A 26,832-nucleotide genomic window follows, 5' to 3' on the forward strand; every position below is an offset into this window, starting at 1 on the left:
TGCTGCCTCTCTCTGCTGCCTCTCTCTGACCTCCTGTCTCTGTTGCCTCTCTCTGATCGCCTGTCTCTGCTGCTACTTGAACAGCCCTGCAGGGTCCAGCAGGGAACATTAACCACTAACATCACAAAGACTAAATGATCTTTTAAGATATTACTGTTTATTCAGACACATAAACCCCAATCTACACTTCAGGCCCCTGATGCTTACTGTTGATTTGTTTTTCCTCTGAGCAAATGTTTTACTTGAAAAGACAATATGCAGTGGTTTGGCTGCGGTGGTTCTCCCTTGTTGAGATGATGTTTGTAAAATAGATCTGTCTGGTTTAATCACTTGTGTCACAGTCAATCCTCATAGTCACACCTGCTGTGTTTAAATGCACACTAATAATCTGGAATTAGTCAGAATCAGAATTCAATTAGTCTGAATTAAAAAAGTAAACACGCGTATTGGACAAGAAGAGTCCTTTCCTAAACAATTTGTCAGTATTTGGCATGTAAACATTACATTCAGATTACTGTTGTTTGCATGACAGCTTTCTGGTGAATATTTGCAATTGTTAAGAGGCCGTTTTGGACCTCTTAGGAACAAATTAAACATGAAAGGAAGCGATTGAAGACAAAAAATGATGTAATGCTCTGCATTAGTTGTTAGTGCTTGCTACCTTTTGGGAAAATGTGCCTCATGCAACCATCAATGGAATATCATTATACAGCAGTAAGCATGCAAACAGTCTAGACAGTATTCAGAACATATTGGAGTCCAAGTGCACTTTGTTTGTTTATTGGGATCCCCATTAGCTTTTGCAGAAGCAGCAGCTACTCTTCCTGGGGTCCACAGAGTTCATCTGAATACCCAGATACTCCAACAGAATTGTGCATGTAAGCATAGTACCTTCCCTGTCTCACAGTAAACTGTTGCAAGTAGTGCCTGGCAAGACCCTCTCCCTCTCAGAGTTGGCATGCAGGGAAGTATAGCCTCATGTCGCAGTTTGTAATGTTGGGATTTACCAACTAGTGTGTGGAAGTCTGCCATTGGCCTAAACTCATCCCACTCCTCTTCCTACTCCTCTCTGCCCATCTGGGCTCTCTTTCCCCATATCCACAACATGCCCTCCTATCCTCTCTGTGTCTCTCCTCTCACTGTGGCCTGGCCAGCTCCCCTAACCTCTATGCCCCCATGTTCCTGTGTCGGGGCTACCTCCCCTGCCCTGGCGCTAAACTCCACTGTGGGCAGGTCCTCATCCATCTCTCTTTCTCTCCCTCTATCCCCGCCCGCCAGAGTTCAGCTCGGAGCTCATCTGGCTAATCTCTCATCTTAACAGTGAGGCCAACTGAACTCTCACAGTGAGAACACACACACATGCCGGCGCAAACACACACATCGCAGTGCTACAGGGACATGAACAAAGAAGATTATGTACACAGTACCTCCAGCCCTTGTTGACACACAGGCTGGTATGGGTGCTTCTCCCCCCCACCCATTCAAAGTATTTTACCTCAACCTCCTTCCAATCTGTCAGATTAAAGACAAGAAGACTTCCTGGAAAGCAGGCTTAGGCCTGGAGGTGTGCCAACCTGCCTAACCTACTGACGCCCCACTCACCTCCATCCCTCCACCAGCCCTGTAGCAGAGCATCTGGATAAGACATCTGGACACACCTTCCAGAGGAGATATGGAGTAAAACGCCTTGAGGTGGAGCCCCACCCCCTCCGGACAACTACAAAACTAACAGAGATGCTGCTGGACTGTTTTGACTGCTGGGTCACATGTACAGATTCTCTACCTTCCTCAGTCTCTCGCTCCAATCCTCACCCCATCCTCGCAAATTAACAGCAATATATCACTGAGACTCCACCGTGCTCCTCTATGGCTGCTCAAACAGAGGGTGCTGCTGGTTGGAAGAAGAGATAATGTTGCTGTAGGATGGCCAGTGTTGTTATGGTGACAGTCTTATTGTTGTCCAATGGAGTGCCAACAGACTTGTGGACAGTTGGCCTTTCATAGGCCACAGGGCAATGCTTGTCCTCTCAGTACACAATAGAAACAGAACTAACCGTCAGATATATATATATCTGGTGAATATTATATATATATATATATATAAATATATATATACAAACTACAAGTTCTCCGACCTAAATAAAGTTGTATAATAATGTGGGTCATGCCGTGGAGTTGTCTGTTTTATCTTTTCACATTCTTTTGTTTCAGTGTCATGTTGATGATATAGCGTAAGGATGATATGATGGCATTAATTGTGGTTTCCGACATTCAACAAATCAATAAAGTACACTCAAGAACTTATCACTTCAATTGTAGAGAAACAGGCTCCAGTCTTATATCTTGTTTCGCTTGACAAATTCACTGGGAGCCAGAAAGTGTCAATGTCGATGAAATCTTTATTTTGTCTCATTTGCATATGCTTATATTGTGCGCCAACGGCAAAGAAAAGATGTGACAATGTGTGCTAATGGCCCTTACAGAGACACGAAGAGAGAGAGGAAGAGGAAAGAGAAATAATAAACTAGAGAAAAGGTAATGTTTCAACTAGGATGATGCATGCAACTCCTTTAATGAGCCTCTCCTTTCTTTCTTTCTTTCTTTATTTGTGACTTTTCTCTCTCCTTCATTTGGGGAATGTAATTGACATTAAATCCGTTGGGCTTCTTAATTAAATCCCAGACAACTGTTAACGAGGAGATGAGTTCAAACATTCAGCTCACTACATCCCTTTAAACAAGATCGATTACGGCATGGCTGGCGGCGAAGCCCCTCTCCTCCATCTCCTCATCCCTCTGCCAACGCCCCCTTGTTTCCATAAAAGCGCCGCATGCCTCAGGATAACCTTGCTGGAGATGATGAAAGAAAAGGGAAAAAGTCAACAAGATAGAAGAATAGAAATCTCATTTGGAAGCCAGGGTTCTTGTGGATGTGAAATCTATATAACAGCAATGTCGTGGCTGACACACAGGGAGAGAGGAAGCTGGTAGTGGTGAAGGAGAATAGAGTTTACATGGAACAGTCTAAAGGGAGAGAAACAACGGACACCAGTGTTGTCGTACTGGCACAGACTGAGGCGTTTTGGCTCTCTGGGAAGAGAAAACAATTTGTGAGTGCGAGCATCTGGTTGGGGAAGTGGCGTTTCAGCAGGAGTAATAGGGAACAGGACCATAGTCAATTGAGAAAATAACTAGTGATGGCATGAGGTGGGAGGAGGCGTGAAAAGCTAAAAGTGATAAATAGACATTCACACAAGTAACCTTGAGCTATGGAAAAGTGTATCCGAAGAGCAAGACAAGACTTGAAGAGCGAATGAGAGAGAGAAACAGAGAGAAACAGAGAGAGAGAGAGAGAAACAGAGAAAGGGAGAGAGAGAAACAGAGAAAGGGAGACAGAGAGAAACAGAGAGAGAGAAACAGAGAGAGATAAACAGAGAGAGAGAGAGAGAGAAACAGAGAAAGGGAGACAGAGAAACAGAGAGAGAGAAACAGAGAACGAGAGAGAGAAACAGAGAGAGAGAAAGAGAAACAGAGAGAGAGAAAGAGAGAAACAGAGAGAAACAGAGAGAGAGAGAGAAACAGAGAAAGGGAGAGAGAGAAACATGAGGGAAACAGAGAAAGGGAGAGAGAGAAACAGAGAGAAACAGAAACAGGGAAAGGAGAGAGAGAGAAACAGAGAGAAACAGAAACAGGGAAAGGGAGAGAGAGAGAGAAACAGAGAGAAACAGAGAGAGAGAGAGAGAAACAGAGAGAAACAGAGAGAGACAGAGAGAAACAGAGAAAGGGAGAGAGCGAATGAGAGAGAGAAACAGAGAAAGGGAGAGAGAAACAGAGAAAGGGAGAGAGAGAGAAACAGAGAGAAACAGAGAGAAACAGAGAAAGGGAGAGAGAGAAACAGAAACAGGGAAAGGGAGAGAGAGAAACAGAGAGAGACAGAGAGAAACAGAGAGAGACAGAGAGAAACAGAGAAAGGGAGAGAGCGAATGAGAGAGAGAAACAGAGAAAGGGAGAGAGAGATTATTTGCAGGGCATGCGTACTATAAGTCGCCCACCTCCTAGTTATACCCAACATGCCCTCTATACGCATAATATTACCAGCTAATCACTGATGGCCCATTATTGTCTGAGTCAACAACAGAATACTGTACCTCACCTGCCTGGGAACATGGCCTCAATTGTAGTACCCCAAATGTAGTATCTAACTTTGTAACATCAACCATCCATAGAGGTATCTGTTACCCAACAATACTAAATCTATCACAGGTTCCCTTATCTACAGGTTCTATATCCCATTCACTTTACTAATACCAATATCAAGACTATCCTTTCTATAATCAGCGGCTGTATCGGTGAGCTGTGACACTATTTGGCCCTAGGATCTATTTCCACACACCAGGCACGGTGACTTGGCTGCTAAGACCACCTAAATGTTCTGTCTGCCCCATGGCACAATGAGTAGAATTACTTGAAATTAGTTTTAAAACTGCAGCATTTTCTCTCCGCCCGTGGAAAAATGCACAGAATTGCAGAAAATCAACTTTAAAATTTCAAAACATTTGTCCCACTAGGTGGGGGGCTCCCAAACCAAAACTCGCTGAGGCCTCCCAAAAAGCTAGGACCGGCCCTGCACATGAATGCTCGAAGTGATTTCATGTTCCAGCATTCTAATGGTCTCTCTGGACTGCCATTCCAATCATGCAGAGCAGTGGGAGTGTGGGGCCTGGGGGTTATTAGCCCAGTGTGTTAGATTAGAGGCCCTCAGAGCTGGTTCATATGTGGGAGGGAAGAACAAACAGAGGCCAAGATAGCCAGCCTGATTGTGTGCCTGAGCCTGCATGATCCCTCAGCTCTGTATCCATGCCCCTGATGGAACACTAACTGGGCCTTATGCACTATTCACCACTTACACAGGCAGTGACAGAGGCTGGGAGTGAGCCCAGGCCAGAAGGACACTGAGGGAGAGAGAGAGGGATGGAAATACATTATGTTGAAATACATTATGTTGAAAGAGGGGTGGACAATAAGGGCAGGGGGGTTGGTATACACTAAGTGTACAAAACATTAGGAACACCTGCTCTTTCCATGACATCGATTGACCAGGTGAAAGCTACGATCCCTTATTGATGTCACTTGTTAAATCCACTTCATTTAGTGTAGATGAAGGGGAGGAGACCGGTTAAAGGATTTTTAAGCCTTGAGATAACTTGAGACATGAATTATGTATATGTGCCATTCAGAGGGTATATGAGTATATGCCTTTGAATGGGGTAGGGTGGTATGTGGTGGTCTGCTTTCGAGACTTTGTAGAGTCCATGCCCTGACGAATTGAGGAAGGTGCTCTAAATATTTTGTATTATATTTATTAACTTTATTTATTTATTAACTTCTATTTAATCAGGGGAGCCCAATTGAGACTAGGGTCTCAATCTCCAATGCTGCCCTGAGACCACAAAGCAAATGTAAAGTTGTAGATATGGAAAGATAAAGAAAACCTGAAACTGTATGTGTGTGTGCCTGCGTGTGTGACTATGTGACGCAGTGAGAGATTGTTGGAAAGGAACAGGAACAGCCCGGGGGACACAGTGGAGTCAAACTGAATCAACTAATTAGATTAGAATCATTTCACAATGGCTTCAGACACTGTAAATCATTATTTTATCCTATTATTCTTGTGAGGAGAAAAACAAAGCCTTTAATATAGAAACATGAACTACCATCAACAATATAGTGAAACTACAATCAGTTGTCACATACTAGGCAAGTCACTAGTTTCATAATCCTGTTACATTTCAACTGACCTTGTAGATGCAGTTTCAAAGAATTGCTGTCCATGGTGCTGAACTCTCTGATTGCTGCTATTTGCTTAATGTTTCCATTGGACATTTCACATCACTCAGTCCTCTGGGATGCAGTTGGCTTTCTCTTCTTATTATGAACGTGTCAGAGCAAACCTAAAGGTCCTCAAACCTATTTTGACCATGACCACAATGATCAATAAATACATCATGTTACTGTGCCAACAATATGAGCCCACTCCAGTGTGTCTCAATGGGGTCAACTGTTCATCTGTGCACAACAAAGAGAGATGTGTCCATCAGTGTTGACATTAAGGACAATATCTGTCTGCGTTAGCCAATAAGACAGTGTTATCTGTAGGTTATGGTGAAGGCATCAGGTCTCTGATCTCTGGATCAGCCAACAAAGAGGACATTTCCACTTAACTAAGCGAAGCTGAAGAAAGGTGTGATTAACATTCAGTGACAGGCCTTTAAATATCAGCCAGGGATGACAGTGGTGCCCTTTGGCAAGGTAATTATTCACTCTGCTGAAAGACCATCAGGTGTGTGTGTGTGTGTGTGTGTGTGTGTGTGTGTGTGTGTGTGTGTGTGTGTGTGTGTGTGTGTGTGTGTGTGTGTGTGAATGTGTAAGGGGTGGGTCTGAGTTTGAGCCTTTAGTTTTGAGGCGGTGTGTTTGAGAAATACAAGTAACAGCATCTGTTCTTTCAGTCTAGATGTGAAAAGTGTTTGTGTCTAACTCAGTAATGCAGACAGACGCTAAGGGGGTTTAATAGGCTGATACATGTGAGATAAGGACATTAGACAGCTAGAGAGAGAGAGAAAGGGAGAGAGAGAAAAAGGGAGAGAGAGAAAGAAAGGGAGAGAGAGAAAGAGAAAGGGAGAGAGAGAAAGAAAGGGAAAGGGAGCGAGAGAAAGAGAGAGAGAAATAGAAAGGGAGAGAGAGAAAGAGATGGAGAGAAAGCGAGAGGGAGGGAGAGAGAGTAAAAAATAGAAAAGGAGAGAGAAAGAGAAAGGGAGAGAGAGAGAAAGAAATGGAGAGGGAGAGAAAGAGAGAGAGAGAGAGGAGGGAGAGAGAGTAAAAAATAGAAAAGGAGAGAGAAAGAGAAAGGGAGAGAGAGAGAAAGAAATGGAGAGAGAGAGAAAGAGAGAGAAAGAGACAGAGAGGGAGGAGGAAGAGACATGAACTGGTAAAGGTTAGCTTTCTACCGCTCCATCACTGTCTCTGTCTCAGCCTCTCCAGACCCCCATCTCTCTTTCCATCTTTGATTTCTCTTTTACCTCCAAGTGAACAACATTTGATATTATCTACTGAGGAGGTGCTGTCGTCCTCTCACACCGAGTTGAGACCCAGACTACAGCCCAAGGCCTGATGGGGTGAGACTCTCATTGAGAAGCTGTCCTTCAAAAACTGCAGCTTGACAACAACAAAAAACACATTTTTCGTCCTTCTTCTTGTCTTTCTGTATCTCCCTCTCCCACCTCTCCGAGTGTTTCTTCTGACAGTCTGCCTACTGTGGGGTTCTTGATAAGAGTCATGTGGGGAGTCAGGTGGTTGGGGGTTATATCTTTGGGGCTGATCACCCCCCCTTTTGTACCTCCCCTCCCTTCCTTCGCTGTGTGAGTGTTGGGCTCGGATCATTATCGGCAGCCCTGAATGGGATTCATCACGCGATGTGCAGAGTCAGCTGCAGTCAACGTGCAACACCCTTCGCCACTTCTCAATCAATCTTCATTTGCCTCTTTTCCTCACTTTTGTTAGGGGAGACAGATTTCTCAAATGAGAAACTTTAATTCCTTTAGTTTTCCACTCTCAGTAAACAGAATAGAAAGTGTTACATTTTCGCCCAGGACAGATTCTAAAACGTGAAAATAGGTTTCAAAAATAGTTAGTCTTGTGTCCTGCTGGGCTGACTGTTAGTCAAACAGAAAGAAGGCCTTGAGCAGTGAAGGAACACTGATATCATCCATAGATATCACCCTACAGACAAGTCAGGAATATTACACACTAATGAAACGTCACATCCACAGAACCAGCTACAATTTAGGAAAGAGCGCTACGACATTATTGGAATCCCTTAGAAGTAAAGATGAGAAGTTTGGCCATGTTCCCTGTATAAAATGCCTGAATAAAAAGCTTGCTGACAGACTTGTCTCTTTTATTGCTGTGAATGGATTGCATTTTGTGCCTGGGTCATATCGTTTACAGCACAGTAAAAGAAGAAAGAGAGAGGGAGATTGTTGCGGGGAAATCATTGGGAAGCCTATGTTACTGTGACATGGGAATTCATTTTTGAGTCCTTCATAGTTGACTTTTTGACATGAATTACCTCTATATGTATGATTTGTGAAAGGAAAACCTGCAGGTCCCAAGGAGGTTGCAGTCAGATCTGGTAGGACTGAGGCCGTAACACCAACACTTGGCCTATGGGTTCATACTCTGACCCAGTGGTAATCAAACTTTTTCAGAGGGGAGACCATTTTTATTACCAGAATTTCTGGGGCCCCCATTTTCCCCCCAATAATTTATTGCGACCCAACTCCACACCAAAGCTAATGACACAACCTAAAAATCTGTAAATGTTGATGTTTACATCAACAAATACCCTTATCAAAATGAAAAGAAAGCAAATACATTTACTCAATAACCTTTATCTTTCTCAAAAACGTTTGTATGTGGTCCCATACAATAATATATACTCTTAATTTAAAAAATAATTTAAAGAATGTGGGGCCACCCCACTGCAGTGGGGTCATGACCCCGACTTTGAATACCACTGCTCTAAGCCTATTGTTGTGTACCATAACCCTTGTGAGCTACTGTCTGTAATCATAGCTAGTTCTAGAAAAGCTCAGGCCTACCTCCAAGCAGCTCATACCATGCCTCTAGCCAGCACCATGTAGCTCTTTGTTTCCCAATAAAAAGACACTCAAACGAAGACCGATGCTTCTATCCTTGTTAGATCTCGGTCCTGGCAGAAAGATGACTTTTGTCAGTGACTATTTCCAGAGCGTTACAGTGTGCTGACACCCTGCTCATTTTCATGATAGATATCTCTGATCAGCAAACGTTTTACTGCTCATTACCCTGAGCATAACTGAAGACTTGTCTCCAGTCTCACAGACTTTATCTCTAACAATAACCATGGCGTTAGTCATGATTGCCACTCTCATTCAAACCTTCATATATCATCAGGTCTCTGCAGCTCATATGAATTGCTAATGTCTTCATACAATCTTCGGACACCGTGACGGCCTCCTATCCTATATCCCTAATACCGTCTATATACCATCCTATATCCCTAATACCATCTATACACTATCCTATATCCCTAATACCGTCTATATACTATCCTATATCCCTAATACCAACAATGTCTTCATACTATCCTATATACTACATACTATCCTATATCCCCAATACTGTCTATATACTATCCTATATCCCTAATACCATCTATAGACTATCCTATAGCCCTAATACAGTCTACACTATCCTATAGCCCTAATACCGTCTACATACTATCCTATAGCCCTAATACAGTCTACATACTATCCTATAGCCCTAATACCGTCTACATACTATCCTATAGCCCTAATACAGTCTACATACTATCCTATAGCCCTAATACCGTCTATATACGATCCTATTGCCCTAATACCGTCTACACTATGCTATAACCCTAATACCGTCTACATACTATCCTATAACCCTAATACCGTTTATATACTATCCTATATCCCTAATACCGTCTATATACTATCCTATTGCCCTAATACCGTCTATATACTATCCTATTGCCCTAATACCGTCTACACTATCCTATATCCCTATCCTATACGATCCCCCTAATACCGTCTACATACTATCCCTATACCCTAATAATCCTATACAGCCCTAATACCATCTATACACTATCCTATATCCCTAATACCGTCTACATACTATCCTACAGCCCTAATATCGTCTATATACAATCCTATTGCCCTAATACCGTCTACACTATGCTATATCCCTAATACCATCTATATACTATCCTTTATCCCTAATACCGTCTACATACTATCCTACAGCCCTAATACCGTCTATATACGATCCTATTGCCCTAATACTGTCTATATACGATCCTATTTCCCTAATGCCGTCTATATACTATCCTATATCCCTAATACTGTCTATATACTATCCTATATCCCTAATACCATCTATATACTATCCTATAGCCCTAATACAGTCTACACTATCCTATAGCCCTAATACCGTCTACATACTATCCTATAGCCCTAATACAGTCTACATACTATCCTATAGCCCTAATACCGTCTACATACTATCCCATAGCCCTAATACGGTCTACATATTATCCTATAGCCCTAATACAGTCTACATACTATCCTATCGCCCTAATACCGTCTACATACTATCCTATAGCCCTAATACCGTCTATATACTATCCTATAACCCTAAAACAGTCTATATACTATCCTATAACCCTAATACCATCTACATACTATCCCATAGCCCTAATACAGTCTACACACTATCCTATAGCCCTAATACAGTCTACATACTATCCTATAGCCCTAATACCGTCTATATACTATCCTATAACCCTAATACAGTCTATATACTATCCTATTGCCCTATCCTATAACCCTAATACCGTCTATATACTATCCTATAGCCCTAATACCATCTACATACTATCCTATATCCCTAATACAGTCTATATACTATCCTATATCCCTAATACCGTCTATATACTATCCTATATCCCTAATACCGTCTACATACTATCCTATATCCCTAATCCCTAACTATCCTATATCCCTAATACCGTCTACCTATCCTATATCCCTAATACCATCTATATACTATCCTATATCCCTAATACCGTCTACATACTATCCTATCCCTAATACCATCTATATACTATCCTATAGCCCTAATACCGTCTATATACTATCCTATATCCCTAATACCATCTATATACTATCCTATATCCCTAATACCATCTACATACTATCCTATATCCCTAATACCATCTATATACCTATCCTATATAACCCTAATACTGTCTACATACTGCTATTCCTAATACCCTATATACCTATCCCTATATATATACTATCCTATAGCCCTAATACAGTCTACACATATCCTATACCCTAATACCTCTAATACCCTATATCCCTAATACCATCTATATACTATCCTATAGCCCTAATACCGTCTACATACTATCCTAGCCCTAATACCATCTATATATCCTATTGCCCTAATACAGTCTACATACTATCCTATATCCCTAATACCATCTACATACTATCCTATAGCCCTAATACCGTCTATATACTATCCTATAACAGTCCCTAATATAACCTAATATACAATCCCATAGCCCTAATACAGTCTCTATCCTATACCCTATCCTATCCTTAGCCCTAATACAGTCTATATACTATCCTATAACCCTAATACAGTCTATATACTATCCTATATCCCTAATACCATCTATATATCCTATAGCCCTAATACAGTCTACATACTATATCCTATAGCCCTAATACCGCCTACATACTAACCTATATCCCATACTATACAGTCTACATACTATCCTATAGCCCTAATACAGTCTACATACCATCCATAGCCCTAATACGGTCTATATACTTATCCTATTGCCCAATACCATCTACACTATCCCTATCCCAATACCGCTACACCATCCTATAGCCCTAATACCATCTACACCATCCCATAGCCCTAATCCCGCCACATATACTATCCTATAGCCCTAAAACCATCTATATACTATCCTATTGCCCTAATACCATCTACATACGGTCCCATATCCCTAATACAGTCTACACTATCCTATTGCCCTAATACCGTCTACACGATCCTATATCCCTAATACCGCCTACACTATCCTATTGCCCTAATACCATCTACACGATCCTATAACCCTAATACCGCCTATATACTTCCTACAATATCCTGATCCTGCCCTAATACCGTCTACACATACTCATCCTATTGCCCTAATACAGTCTACATACTATCCTACCCTATCCTATAACCCTAATACCGTCTACATACGATCCTATATCCCTAATACCGTCTTTATACGATCCTATATCCCTAATACAGTCTACATACTATCCTATTGCCCTAATACCGTCTACACGATCCTATTTCCCTAATACCACCTACAACTATCCTATAGCCCTAATACCGTCTACACTATCCTATTGCCCTAATACCATCTACACTATCCTATAGCCCTAATATCGCCTACACTATCCTATTGCCCTAATACCATCTACACTATCCCATAGCCCCAATACCGCCCCATACTATCCTATTGCCCTAATACCATCTACACTATCCTATAGCCCTAATACCACCTATACTATCCTATATCCCTAATACTGTCTACACCATCCTATAGCCCTAATACCATCTATACTATCCTATAGCCCTAATACCGTCTACACTATCCTATTTCCCTAATACCATCTACACAATCCTATATCCCTAATACTGTCTACACTATCCTATTGCCCTAATAGCTTCTACACAATCCCATATCCCTAATACCGCCTACACTATCCTATTGCCCTAATACCGTCTACATACGATCCTATATCCCTAATACCGCCTACACTATCCTATTGCCCTAATACCATCTATATACTATCCTATATCCCTAATACCGTCTACACTATCCTATATCCCTAATACCGTCTTTATACGATCCCCATATCCCTAATACCGTCTATACCATCCCATTGTCCTAATACCATCTACACGATCCTATATCCCTAATACCGTCTACACTCTCCTATTGCCCTAATACCATCTATATACGATCCCATAACCCTAATACCGTCTACATACTATCCTATTGCCCTAATACCATCTATATACGATCCTATATCCCTAATACCGTCTACAATATCCTATATCCTTAATACCATCTATATACAATCCATAGCCCTAATACTGTCTATATACTATCCTATAGCCCTAATACCGTCTACACAATCCTATTGCCCAAATACGTATATACCATCCTATAGACCTAATACTGTCTATATACTATCCTATATCCCTAATACCGTCTACACTATCCTATAGCCCTAATACCGTCTACACTACCATCCTATAGCCCTAATACCGTCTACACTATCCTATAGCCCTAATACCATCTACACTATCCTATAGCCCTAAGACCGTCTACACTATCCCATTGCCCTAATACCATCTACACTATCCTATAGTCTACACCGTACACCATCCTATAGCCCTAATACCATCTACACTATCCTATAGCCCTAATACCGCCTACACCATCCTATAGCCCTAATACCGTCTACACTATCCTATAACCCTAATACCATCTACACGATCCCCATATCCCAATACCGCCCTTTCCTATTGCTCCCAATACCGTGTGTATCCTATATCCCTAATACCGTCTACACTATCCTATTGCCCTAATACCGATCCTATATCCCTAATCCGCCTACACCATCCCCTAATACCGCCTACACTATCCTATATCCCTAATACCGTCTACACTCTCCCATTGCCCTAATACCATCTACACACTATCCCATAACCCTAATACCGTCTCCACACTATCCTATTGCCCTAATACCATCTATACTATCCTATATCCCTAATACAGTCTACAATCTCCTATATCCTTAATACCATCTACACAATCCATTAGCCCTAATACTGCCTATACACCATCCTATAGCCCTAATACCGTCTACACAATCCTATTGCCCAAATACGTATATACTATCTTATAGACCTTATGTTCTATATACTATCATATATCCCTAATACCGTCCTACACCATCCCATCCCCAATACCGTCCACCATCCTATAGCCCCACACCGTCTACACCATCCCATAGCCCTAATACCATCTACACTCATCCTATAGCCCTAATCACCGTCTACACTATCCTATTGCCCTAATACCATCTACACTATCCTATAGCCCCAATACCGTCTACACTATCCTATAGCCCTAATACCATCTACACTATCCCATAGCCCTAATACCGTCTACATACTCATCCTATAGCCCTAATACCGTCTACACCATCCTATAGCCCTAATACCATCTACACTATCCTATAGCCCTAATACCGTCTACACCATCCTATAGCCCCAATACCATCTACACACTCCTATAGCCCTAATACCGCCTACACTATACTATCCCGTAATACCATCTACACTGTCCGTAGCCCTAATACCATCTACACTATCCTATATCCCTAATAGCGTCTATATATCCTATTGCCCTAATACCATCTACACTATCCATAGCCCTAATACCGACACTATCCTATTGCCCTAATACCATCTACATTATCCTATAGCCCTAATACCGTCTACATACTCTCCTATTGCCCTAATACAGTCTACACGATCATATAACCCTATACCACCGCCACTATCCTATTGCCCTAATAACGCTCTTTACACTATCCTATTGCCCTAATACCATCTACACTATCCTATAGCCCTAATACCGCTTTACACACTATCCTATTGCCCTAATACCGTCTACACGATCCTATAACCCTAATACCGCCTACACTATCCTATTGCCCTAATACCGTTTATATACTATCCTATAGCCCTAATACAGCCTACACGATCCTATATCCCTAATACCGCCTACACTATCCTATTGCCCTAATACCGTCTTACACGATCCTATATCCCTAATACCGCTCACACTATCCTATAGCCCTAATACCATCTACACTATCCCGGGCGAGCCCTAATACCGCCTACATACTATCCTATTGCCCCAATACCATCTATACATCCTATTGCCCTAATACCGTCTACACTATCCTATAGCCCTAATACCATCTATACTTTATCCTATAGCCCTAATCCCGCCCTACACTATCCTATAGCCCTAATACCATCTACACTATCCTATTGCCCTAATACTGGTCCTATATCCCTAATACCGCTTCTACTATACTATTGCCCTAATACCGCCTACACGATCCTATATCCCTAATACCGCTTCTACACTATCCTATTGCCCTAATACCGTCCACACACATCCTATTTCCCTAATACCGCCTACAATATCCTATTGCCCCTAATACCACACTATCCTATTGCCCTAATACCGCTACACGATCCTATATCCCTAATACCGTCTATACGATCCCATATCCCTAATACCGCCTATACTATCCTATATCCCTAATACCGCCTACACTCCATCCTATTGCCCTAATACCGCCCACACGATCCTATTTCCTAATACCGCCCTAATACCTATTGCCCTAATACCGTCTACTATCCTATTGCCCTAATACCATCTACACTATCCTATAGCCCCAATATCGCTACACTATCCTATTGCCCTAATACCATCTACACTATCCTATAGCCCCAATACCGCCCTACACTATCCTATTGCCCTAATACCATCTACACTATCCTATAGCCCTAATACCACCTACATATCCTATTGCCCTAATACCATCTACACTATCCTATAGCCCTAATACCATCTACACTATCCTATAGCCCTAATACCGCCTACACTATCCTATTTCCCAATACCATCTACACAATCCTATATCCCTAATACTGTCTACACTATCCTATTGCCCTAATAGCTTCTACACAAATCCTATATCCCTAATACCGCCCCTACACTATCCTATTGCCCTAATACCGTCTTCCACACGATCCCATATCCCTAATACCGCCCTTACACTATCCTTTGCCCTAATACCGTACACGATCCTCCCATATCCCTAATACCGTCTACACTATCCTATTGCCCTAATACCATCTACACGATCCTATATCCCTAATACCGTCTACACTCTCCTATTGCTCCTAATACCATCTACACGATCCTATAACCCTAATACCGTCTACACTATCCCATTGCCCTAATACCATCTACACGATCCCCATATCCCTAATACCGTCTACAATCTCCTATATCCTTAATACCATCTACACAATCCATTAGCCCTAATACTGTCTATACACTATCCTATAGCCCTAATACCGTCTACACAATCCTATTGCCCGAATACGTATATACTATCTTATAGACCTAATATGTTCTATATACTATCATATATCCCTAATACCGTCTACACTATCCTATAGCCCTAATACCGTCTACACTATCCTATAGCCCTAATACCGTCTACACTATCCTATAGCCCTAATACCATCTACACTATCCTATAGCCCTAATACCGTCTACACCATCCTATTGCCCTAATACCATCTACACTATCCTATAGCCCTAATACCGTCTCCACACTCTCCTATAGCCCTAATACCATCTACACTATCCTATAGCCCTAATACCGTCTACACTATCCTATAGCCCTAATACCGTCTACACTATCCTATAGCCCTAATACCATCTACACTATCCTATAGCCCTAATACCGTCTACACTATCCTATAGCCCTAATACCATCTACACTATCCTATAGCCCTAATACCGCCTACACTATACTATTGCCCTAATACCATCTACACTGTCCTATAGCCCTAATACCGTCTACACTATCCTATTGCCCTAATAACGTCTACACTATCCCATTGCCCTAATACCATCTACACTTATCCTATAGCCCTAATACCGCCTACACTATCCTATTGCCATAATACCATCTACACGATCCTATATCCCTAATACCGCCCTACACTATCCTATTGCCCTAATACCGTCTACACGATCCTATATCCCTAATACCGCCCTACACTATCCTATTGCCCTAATACCGTCTACACGATCCCATATCCCTAATACCGCCCACACTATCCTATTGCCCTAATACCGTCTCACACCATCCTATAGCCCTAATACCGTCTACACTATCCTATAGCCCCAATACCATCTACACTATCCTATAGCCCTAATACCGTCTATACTATCCTATTGCCTAATACCATCTACACTATCCTATAGCCCTAATACCGTCTACACTCCCTATAGCCCTAATACCATCTACACTATCCTATAGCCCTAATACCGTCCACTATCCTATAGCCCTAATACCGTCTACACTATCCTATAGCCCTAATACCGCCTACACTATCCTATATCCCTAATACCGTCTTACACTATACTATTGCCCTAATCCGTCTACACGATCCTATCCCTAATACCGCCCTACACTATCCTATTGCCCTAATACCGTCTACACGATCCTCTATTTCCTATACCGCCCAATATCCTATTGCCCTAATACTGTCTACACTATCCTATTGCCCTAATACCATCTACACTATCCTATAGCCCTAATACCGCCTACACTCCTATTGCCCTAATACCATCTACACTATCCTATAGCCCCAATACCGCCTACACTATCCTATTGCCCTAATACCATCTACACTATCCTATAGCCCTAATACCACCTACACTATCCATTGCCCTAATACCATCTACACTATCCTATAGCCCTAATACCATCTACACTATCCTATAGCCCTAATACCGCCTACACTATCCTATTTCCCTAATACCATCTACACAATCCTATATCCCTAATACTGTCTACACTATCCTATTGCCCTAATAGCTTCTACACAAATCCCATATCCCTAATACCGCCTCACACTATCCTATTGCCCTAATACCGTCCACAAGATCCTATATCCCTAATACCGCCTACACTATCCTATTGCCCTAATACCGTGTACACGATCCTATATCCCTAATACCGTCTACACTATCCTATTGCCCTAATACCATCTACACGATCCTATATCCCTAATACCGCTTACACTCTCCTATTGCCCTAATACCATCTACACGATCCTATAACCCTAATACCGTCTACACTATCCTATTGCCCTAATACCATCTACACGATCCTATATCCCTAATACCGCTACAAATCTCCTATATCCTTAATACCATCTACACAATCCATTAGCCCTAATACTGTCATCTACACTATCCTATAGCCCTAATACCATCTACACAATCCTATTGCCCGAATACGCATATACTATCTTATAGACCTAATATGTTCTATATACTATCATATATCCCTAATACCGTCTACACTATCCTATAGCCCTAATACCGTCACACTATCCTATAGCCCTAATACCGCCTACACTATCCTATAGCCCTAATACCATCTACACTATCCTATAGCCCTAATACCGTCTACACTATCCTATTGCCCTAATACCATCTACACTATCCCTAGCCCTAATACCGTCTACACTCTCCTATAGCCCTAATACCATCTACACTATCCTATAGCCCTAATACCGTCTACACTATCCTATAGCCCTAATACCGTCTACACTATCCTATAGCCCTAATACCATCTACACTATCCTATAGCCCTAATACCGTCTACACTATCCTATAGCCCTAATACCATCTACACTATCCTATAGCCCTAATACCGCCTACACTATACTATTGCCCTAATACCATCTACACTGTCCTATAGCCCCAATACCATCTACACTATCCTATATCCCTAATAGCGTCTACACTACCATCCTCTTGCCCTAATACCATCTACACTATCCTATAGCCCTAATACCGCCTTACACTATCCTATTGCCCTAATACCATCTACATTATCCTATAGCCCTAATACCGTCTACACTCTCCTATTGCCCTAATACCGCCACGATCATATAACCCTAATACCGTCTACACTATCCTATTTGCCCTAATAACGCCCACACTATCCTATTGCCCTAATACCATCTACACTATCCTATAGCCCTAATACCGCCTACACACTATCCTATTGCCATAATACCATCTACACGATCCTATATCCCTAATACCGCCTACACTATCCTATTGCCCTAATACCGCCTACACGATCCTATATCCCTAATACCGCCTACACTATCCTATTGCCCTAATACCGTCTACACGATCCTATATATCCCTAATACCGCCTCTACACTATCCTATTGCCCTAATACCGTCTACACTATCCTATAGCCCTAATACCGTCTACACTATCCTATAGCCCTAATACCATCTACACTATCCTATAGCCCTAATACCGTCTACACTATCCTATTGCCCTAATACCATCTACACTATCCTATAGCCCTAATACCGTCTACACTCTCCTATAGCCCTAATACCATCTACACTATCCTATAGCCCTAATACCGCCTACACTATCCTATAGCCCTAATACCGCCTACACTATCCTATAGCCCTAATACCGTCTACACTATCCTATAGCCCTAATACCGTCTACACTATCCTATAGCCCTAATACCGCTTCACACTATCCTATAGCCCTAATACCATCTACACTATCCCATAGCCCTAATACCGCCTACACTATACTATTGCCCTATACCATCTACACTGTCCTATAGCCCCAATACCATCTACACTATCCTATATCCCTAATAGCGTCTACACTATCCTATTGCCCTAATACCATCTACACTATCCTATAGCCCTAATACCGCCTCACTATCCTATTGCCCTAATACCATCTACATTATCCTATATCCCTAATACCGTCTACACTCTCCTATTGCCCTAATACCGTCTACACGATCATATAACCCTAATACCGTCTACACTATCCTATTCCCTAATAACGCCTACACTATCCTATTGCCCTAATACCATCTACACTATCCTATAGCCCTAATACCGCCTACACTATGCTATTGCCATAATACCATCTACACGATCCTATATCCCTAATACCGCCTACACTATCCTATTGCCCTAATACCGTCTACACGATCCTATATCCCTAATACCGCCTACACTATCCTATTGCCCTAATACCGTCTACACGATCCTATATCCCTAATACCGTCTACACTATCCTATTGCCCTAATACCATCTACACGATCCTATATCCCTAATACCGCCTACACTCTCCTATTGCCCTAATACCATCTACACGATCCTATAACCCTAATACCGCCTACACATCCTATTGCCCTAATACCATCTACACGATCCTATATCCCTAATACCGTCTACACTCCTATATCCTTATAGCCCTAACGATCCATTAGCCATAATACTGTCTACACTATCCTATAGCCCTAATACCGCTACACTATCCTATTGCCCGAATACGTATATACTATCTTATAGACCTACACTATCCATATATCCCTAATACCATCTACACTATCCTATAGCCCTAATACCATCTACACTATCATATAGCCCTAATACCATCTACACTATCCTATAGCCCTAATACCGTCTACACTATCCTATAGCCCTAATACCGCCTACACTATCCTATTGCCCTAATACCATCTACACGATCCTATATCCCTAATACCGTCTACACTATCCTATTGCCCTAATAGCTTCTACACAAATCCTATATCCCTAATACCGCCTACACTATCCTATTGCCCTAATACCGTCTACACGATCCTATATCCCTAATACCGCCTACACTATCCTATTGCCCTAATACCGTGTACACGATCCTATATCCCTAATACCGTCTACACTATCCTATTGCCCTAATACCATCTACACGATCCTATATCCCTAATACCGTCTACACTCTCCTATTGCCCTAATACCATCTACACGATCCTATAACCCTAATACCGTCTACACTATCCTATTGCCCTAATACCATCTACACGATCCTATATCCCTAATACCGTCTACAATCTCCTATATCCTTAATACCATCTACACAATCCATTAGCCCTAATACTGTCTATACACTATCCTATAGCCCTAATACCGTCTACACAATCCTATTGCCCGAATACGTATATACTATCTTATAGACCTAATATGTTCTATATACTATCATATATCCCTAATACCGTCTACACTATCCTATAGCCCTAATACCGTCTACACTATCCTATAGCCCTAATACCGTCTACACTATCCTATAGCCCTAATACCATCTACACTATCCTATAGCCCTAATACCGTCTACACTATCCTATTGCCCTAATACCATCTACACTATCCTATAGCCCTAATACCGTCTACACTCTCCTATAGCCCTAATACCATCTACACTATCCTATAGCCCTAATACCGTCTACACTATCCTATACCCTAATACCGTCTACACTATCCTATAGCCCTAATACCATCTACATAGCCCTAATACCGTACACTATCCTATAGCCCTAATACCATCTACACTATCCTATAGCCCTAATACCGCCTACACTATACTATTGCCCTAATACCATCTACACTGTCCTATAGCCCTAATACCATCTACACTATCACCCTATAGCCTATAGCCCTAATACCATCTACACTATCCTATAGCCCTAATACCGCCTACACTATCCTATTGCCCTAATACCATCTACATTATCCTATAGCCCTAATACCGTCTACACTCTCCTATTGCCCTAATACCGTAACGATATATAACCCTAATACCGTACACTATCCTATTGCCGTCTAACTATCCTATTGCCCTAATACCATCTACACTATCCTATAGCCCTAATACCGCCTACACTATCCTATTGCCATAATACCATCTACACGATCCTATATCCCTAATACCGCCTACACTATCCTATTGCCCTAATACCGCCACGATCCTATATCCCTAATACCGCCTTACACTATCCTATTGCCCTAATACCGCTACACGATCCTATATCCCTAATACCGCCTACACTATCCTATTGCCCTAATACCGTCTACACTATCCTATAGCCCTACACCGATCCTATAGCCCTAATACCATCTACACTATCCTATAGCCCTAATACCGTCTACACTATCCTATTGCCCTAATACCATCTACACTATCCTATAGCCCTAATACCGTCTACACACTATCCTATAGCCCTAATACCATCTACACTATCCTATCCCTATAGCCCTATACTATCCTATACCATCTTTACACTGTCCTATAGCCCCAATACCATACACCTATATCCCTATAGCCCCCTAATACCATCTACACTATCCTATAGCCCTAATACCGCCTACACTATCCCGCCCTAATACTACATATCCTATAGCCCTAATACCGCCTACACTATCCTATTGCCCTAATACCGCTACACGATCCTATATCCCTAATACCGTCTACACTATCCTATTGCCCTAATAGCCCTAAATACCGCCTACACTATCCTATTGCCCTAATACACACTATCATCTACACGATCCTATAGCCCTAATACCGCCTACACTATCCTATTGCCCTAATACCGCTACACGATCCTATATCCCTAATACCGCTACACTATCCTATTGCCCTAATACCGTCTACACTATCCTATTGCCCTAATACCATCTACACCTATATCCCTAATAGCCCTATTGCCCTAATACCATCTACACTATCCTATAGCCCTAATACCGTCTACACTATCCTATATCCCTAATACCCTACAATCTCCTATATATCCATCTACACGATCCTTAGCCATAATACTGTCTATACACTATCCTATAGCCCTAATACCGTCTACACAATCCTATTGCACGTATATACTATCCCTATATGCCCTAATACCGTCTACACTACCTATCCCTAATACCATCTACACGATCATATAGCCCTAATACCATCTACACTATCCTATAGCCCTAATACCATCTACACTATCCTATAGCCCTAATACCGTCTACACTATCCTATTCCCTAATACCATCTACACGATCCTATATCCCTAATACTGTCTACACTATCCTATTGCCCTAATAGCTTCTACACAAATCCTATATCCCTAATACCGCCTACACTATCCTATTGCCTAATACCGTCTACACGATCCTATATCCCTAATACCGCCTACACTATCCTATTGCCCTAATACCGTGTACACGATCCTATATCCCTAATACCGTCTACACTATCCTATTGCCCTAATACCATCTACACGATCCTATATCCCTAATACCGTCTACACTCTCCTATTGCCCTAATACCATCTACACGATCCTATAACCCTAATACCGTCTACACTATCCTATTGCCCTAATACCATCTACACGATCCTATATCCCTAATACCGTCTACAATCTCCTATATCCTTAATACCATCTACACAATCCATTAGCCCTAATACTGTCTATACACTATCCTATAGCCCTAATACCGTCTACACAATCCTATTGCCCGAATACGTATATACTATCTTATAGACCTAATATGTTCTATATACTATCATATATCCCTAATACCGTCTACACTATCCTATAGCCCTAATACCGTCTACACTATCCTATAGCCCTAATACCGTCTACACTATCCTATAGCCCTAATACCATCTACACTATCCTATAGCCCTAATACCGTCTACACTATCCTATTGCCCTAATACCATCTACACTATCCTATAGCCCTAATACCGTCTACACTCTCCTATAGCCCTAATACCATCTACACTATCCTATAGCCCTAATACCGTCTACACTATCCTATAGCCCTAATACCGTCTACACTATCCTATAGCCCTAATACCATCTACACTATCCTATAGCCCTAATACCGCTACACTATCCTATAGCCCTAATACCATCTACACTATCCTATAGCCCTAATACCGCCTACACTATACTATTGCCCTAATACCATCTACACTGTCCTATAGCCCTAATACCATCTACACTATCCTATATCCCTAATAGCGTCTTACACTATCCTATTGCCCTAATACCATCTACACTATCCTATAGCCCTAATACCGCCTACACTATCCTATTGCCCTAATACCATCTACATTATCCTATAGCCCTAATACCGTCTACACTCTCCTATTGCCCTAATACCGTCTACACGATCATATAACCCTAATACCGTCTACACTATCCTATTGCCCTAATAACGTCTACACTATCCTATTGCCCTAATACCATCTACACTATCCTATAGCCCTAATACCGCCTACACTATCCTATTGCCATAACACCATCTACACGATCCTATATCCCTAATACCGCCTACACTATCCTATTTGCCCTAATACCGTCTACACGATCCTATATCCCTAATACCGCCTACACTATCCTATTGCCCTAATACCGTCTACACGATCCTATATCCCTAATACCCTACACTATCCTATTGCCCTAATACCGTCTACACTATCCTATAGCCCTAATACCGTCTACACTATCCTATAGCCCTAATACCATCTACACTATCCTATAGCCCTAATACCGTCTACACTATCCTATTGCCCTAATACCATCTACACTATCCTATAGCCCTAATACCGTCTACACTCTCCTATAGCCCTAATACCATCTACACTATCCTATAGCCCTAATACCGTCTACACTATCCTATAGCCCTAATACCGTCTACACTATCCTATAGCCCTAATACCGTCTACACTATCCTATAGCCCTAATACCGTCTCTACACTATCCTATAGCCCTAATACCGTCTACACTATCCTATAGCCCTAATACCATCTACACTATCCTATAGCCCTAATACCGCCTCTACACTATACTATTGCCCTAATACCATCTACACTGTCCTATAGCCCCAATACCATCTACACTATCCTATATCCCTAATAGCGTCTACACTATCCTATTGCCCTAATACCATCTACACTATCCTATAGCCCTAATACCGCCCACACTATCCTATAGCCCTAATACCGTCTACACTATCCTATAGCCCCTAATACCGTCTACACATCCTATATCCCTAATACCGCCTACACTATCCTATTGCCCTAATACCGTCTACACTATCCTATAGCCCTAATACCGTACACTATCCTATAGCCCTAATACCGTCTACACTATCCTATTGCCCTAATACCATCTACACTATCCTATAGCCCTAATACCGTCTACACTATCCTATAGCCCTAATACCATCTACACTATCCTATAGCCCTAATACCGTCTACACTATCCTATAGCCCTAATACCGTCTACACTATCCTATAGCCCTAATACCGTCTACACTATCCTATAGCCCTAATACCGCCTACACTATCCTATAGCCCTAATACCGTCTACACTATCCTATAGCCCTAATACCATCTACACTATCCTATATAATACCGCCACTATACTATTGCCCTAATACCATCTACACTGTCCTATAGCCCCAATACCATCTACACTATCCTATATCCCTAATAGCGTCTACACTATCCCATTGCCCTAATACCATCTACACTATCCTATAGCCCTAATACCGCCTACACTATCCTATTGCCCTAATACCATCTACATTATCCTATAGCCCTAATACCGTCTACACTCTCCTATTGCCCTAATACCGTCTACACGATCATATAACCCTAATACCGTCTACACTATCCTATTGCCCTAATAACGTCTACACTATCCTATTGCCCTAATACCATCTACACTATCCTATAGCCCTAATACCGCCTACACTATGCTATTGCCATAATACCATCTACACGATCCTATATCCCTAATACCGCCTACACTATCCTATTGCCCTAATACCGTCTACACATCCTATATCCCTAATACCATCTACACTATCCTATTGCCCTAATACCGTCACGATCCTATATCCCTAATACCGCCTACACTATCCTATTGCCCTAATACCATCTACACGATCCTACCCTAATACGATCCTATATCCCTAATACCGTCTACACTATCCTATTGCCCTAATACCATCTACACGATCCTATATCCCTAATACCGTCTACACTCCCTATTGCCCTAATACCATCTACACGATCCTATAACCCTAATACCGTCTACACTATCCTATTGCCCTAATACCATCTACACGATCCTATATCCCTAATACCGTCTACAATCTCCTATATCCTTAATACCATCTACACGATCCATTAGCCATAATACTGTCTATACACTATCCTATAGCCCTAATACCGTCTACACAATCCTATTGCCCGAATACGTATATACTATCTTATAGACCTAATATGTTCTATATACTATCATATATCCCTAATACCGTCTACACTATCCTATAGCCCTAATACCGTCTACACTATCATATAGCCCTAATACCATCTACACTATCCTATAGCCCTAATACCGTCTTACACTATCCTATAGCCCTAATACCGTCTACACTATCCTATTGCCCTAATACCATCTACACGATCCTATATCCCTAATACCGTCTACACTATCCTATTGCCCTAATAGCTTCTACACAAATCCTATATCCCAATACCGCCACACTATCCTATTGCCCTAATACCGTCTACACGATCCTATATCCCTAATACCGCCCCTACACTATCCTATTGCCCTAATACCGTGCACACGATCCTATATCCCTAATACCGTCTACACTATCCTATTGCCCTAATACCATCTACACGATCCTATATCCCTAATACCGTCTACACTCTCCTATTGCCCTAATACCATCTACACGATCCTATAACCCTAATACCGTCTACACTATCCTATTGCCCTAATACCATCTACACGATCCTATATCCCTATCCGCCTACAATCTCCTATATCCTTAATACCATCTACACAATCCATTAGCCCTAATACTGTCATCTACACTATCCTATAGCCCTAATACCCGAATACGTATATACATCTTATCCTATATGTTCCTATCATATATCCCTATACCGTACACTATCCTATAGCCCTAATACCCTACACTATCCTATAGCCCTAATACCGTCTACACTATCCTATAGCCCTAATACCATCTACACTATCCTATAGCCCTAATACCGCCTACACTATCCTATTGCCCTAATACCATCTACACTATCCTATAGCCCTAATACCATCTACACTCTCCTATAGCCCTAATACCATCTACACTATCCTATAGCCCTAATACCATCTACACTATCCTATAGCCCTAATACCGTCTACACTATCCTATTGCCCTAATCTACACTATCCTATAGCCCTAATACCGCCTACACTATCCTATTGCCCTAATCCATCTATTATCCTATAGCCCTAATACCGTCTACACTATCCTATTGCCCTAATACCGTCTACACGATCATATAACCCTAATACCATCTACACTATCC

This window comes from Oncorhynchus nerka, linkage group LG26 (assembly GCF_034236695.1).
Source record: "Oncorhynchus nerka isolate Pitt River linkage group LG26, Oner_Uvic_2.0, whole genome shotgun sequence".
Lineage (NCBI taxonomy): Eukaryota > Metazoa > Chordata > Actinopteri > Salmoniformes > Salmonidae > Oncorhynchus > Oncorhynchus nerka.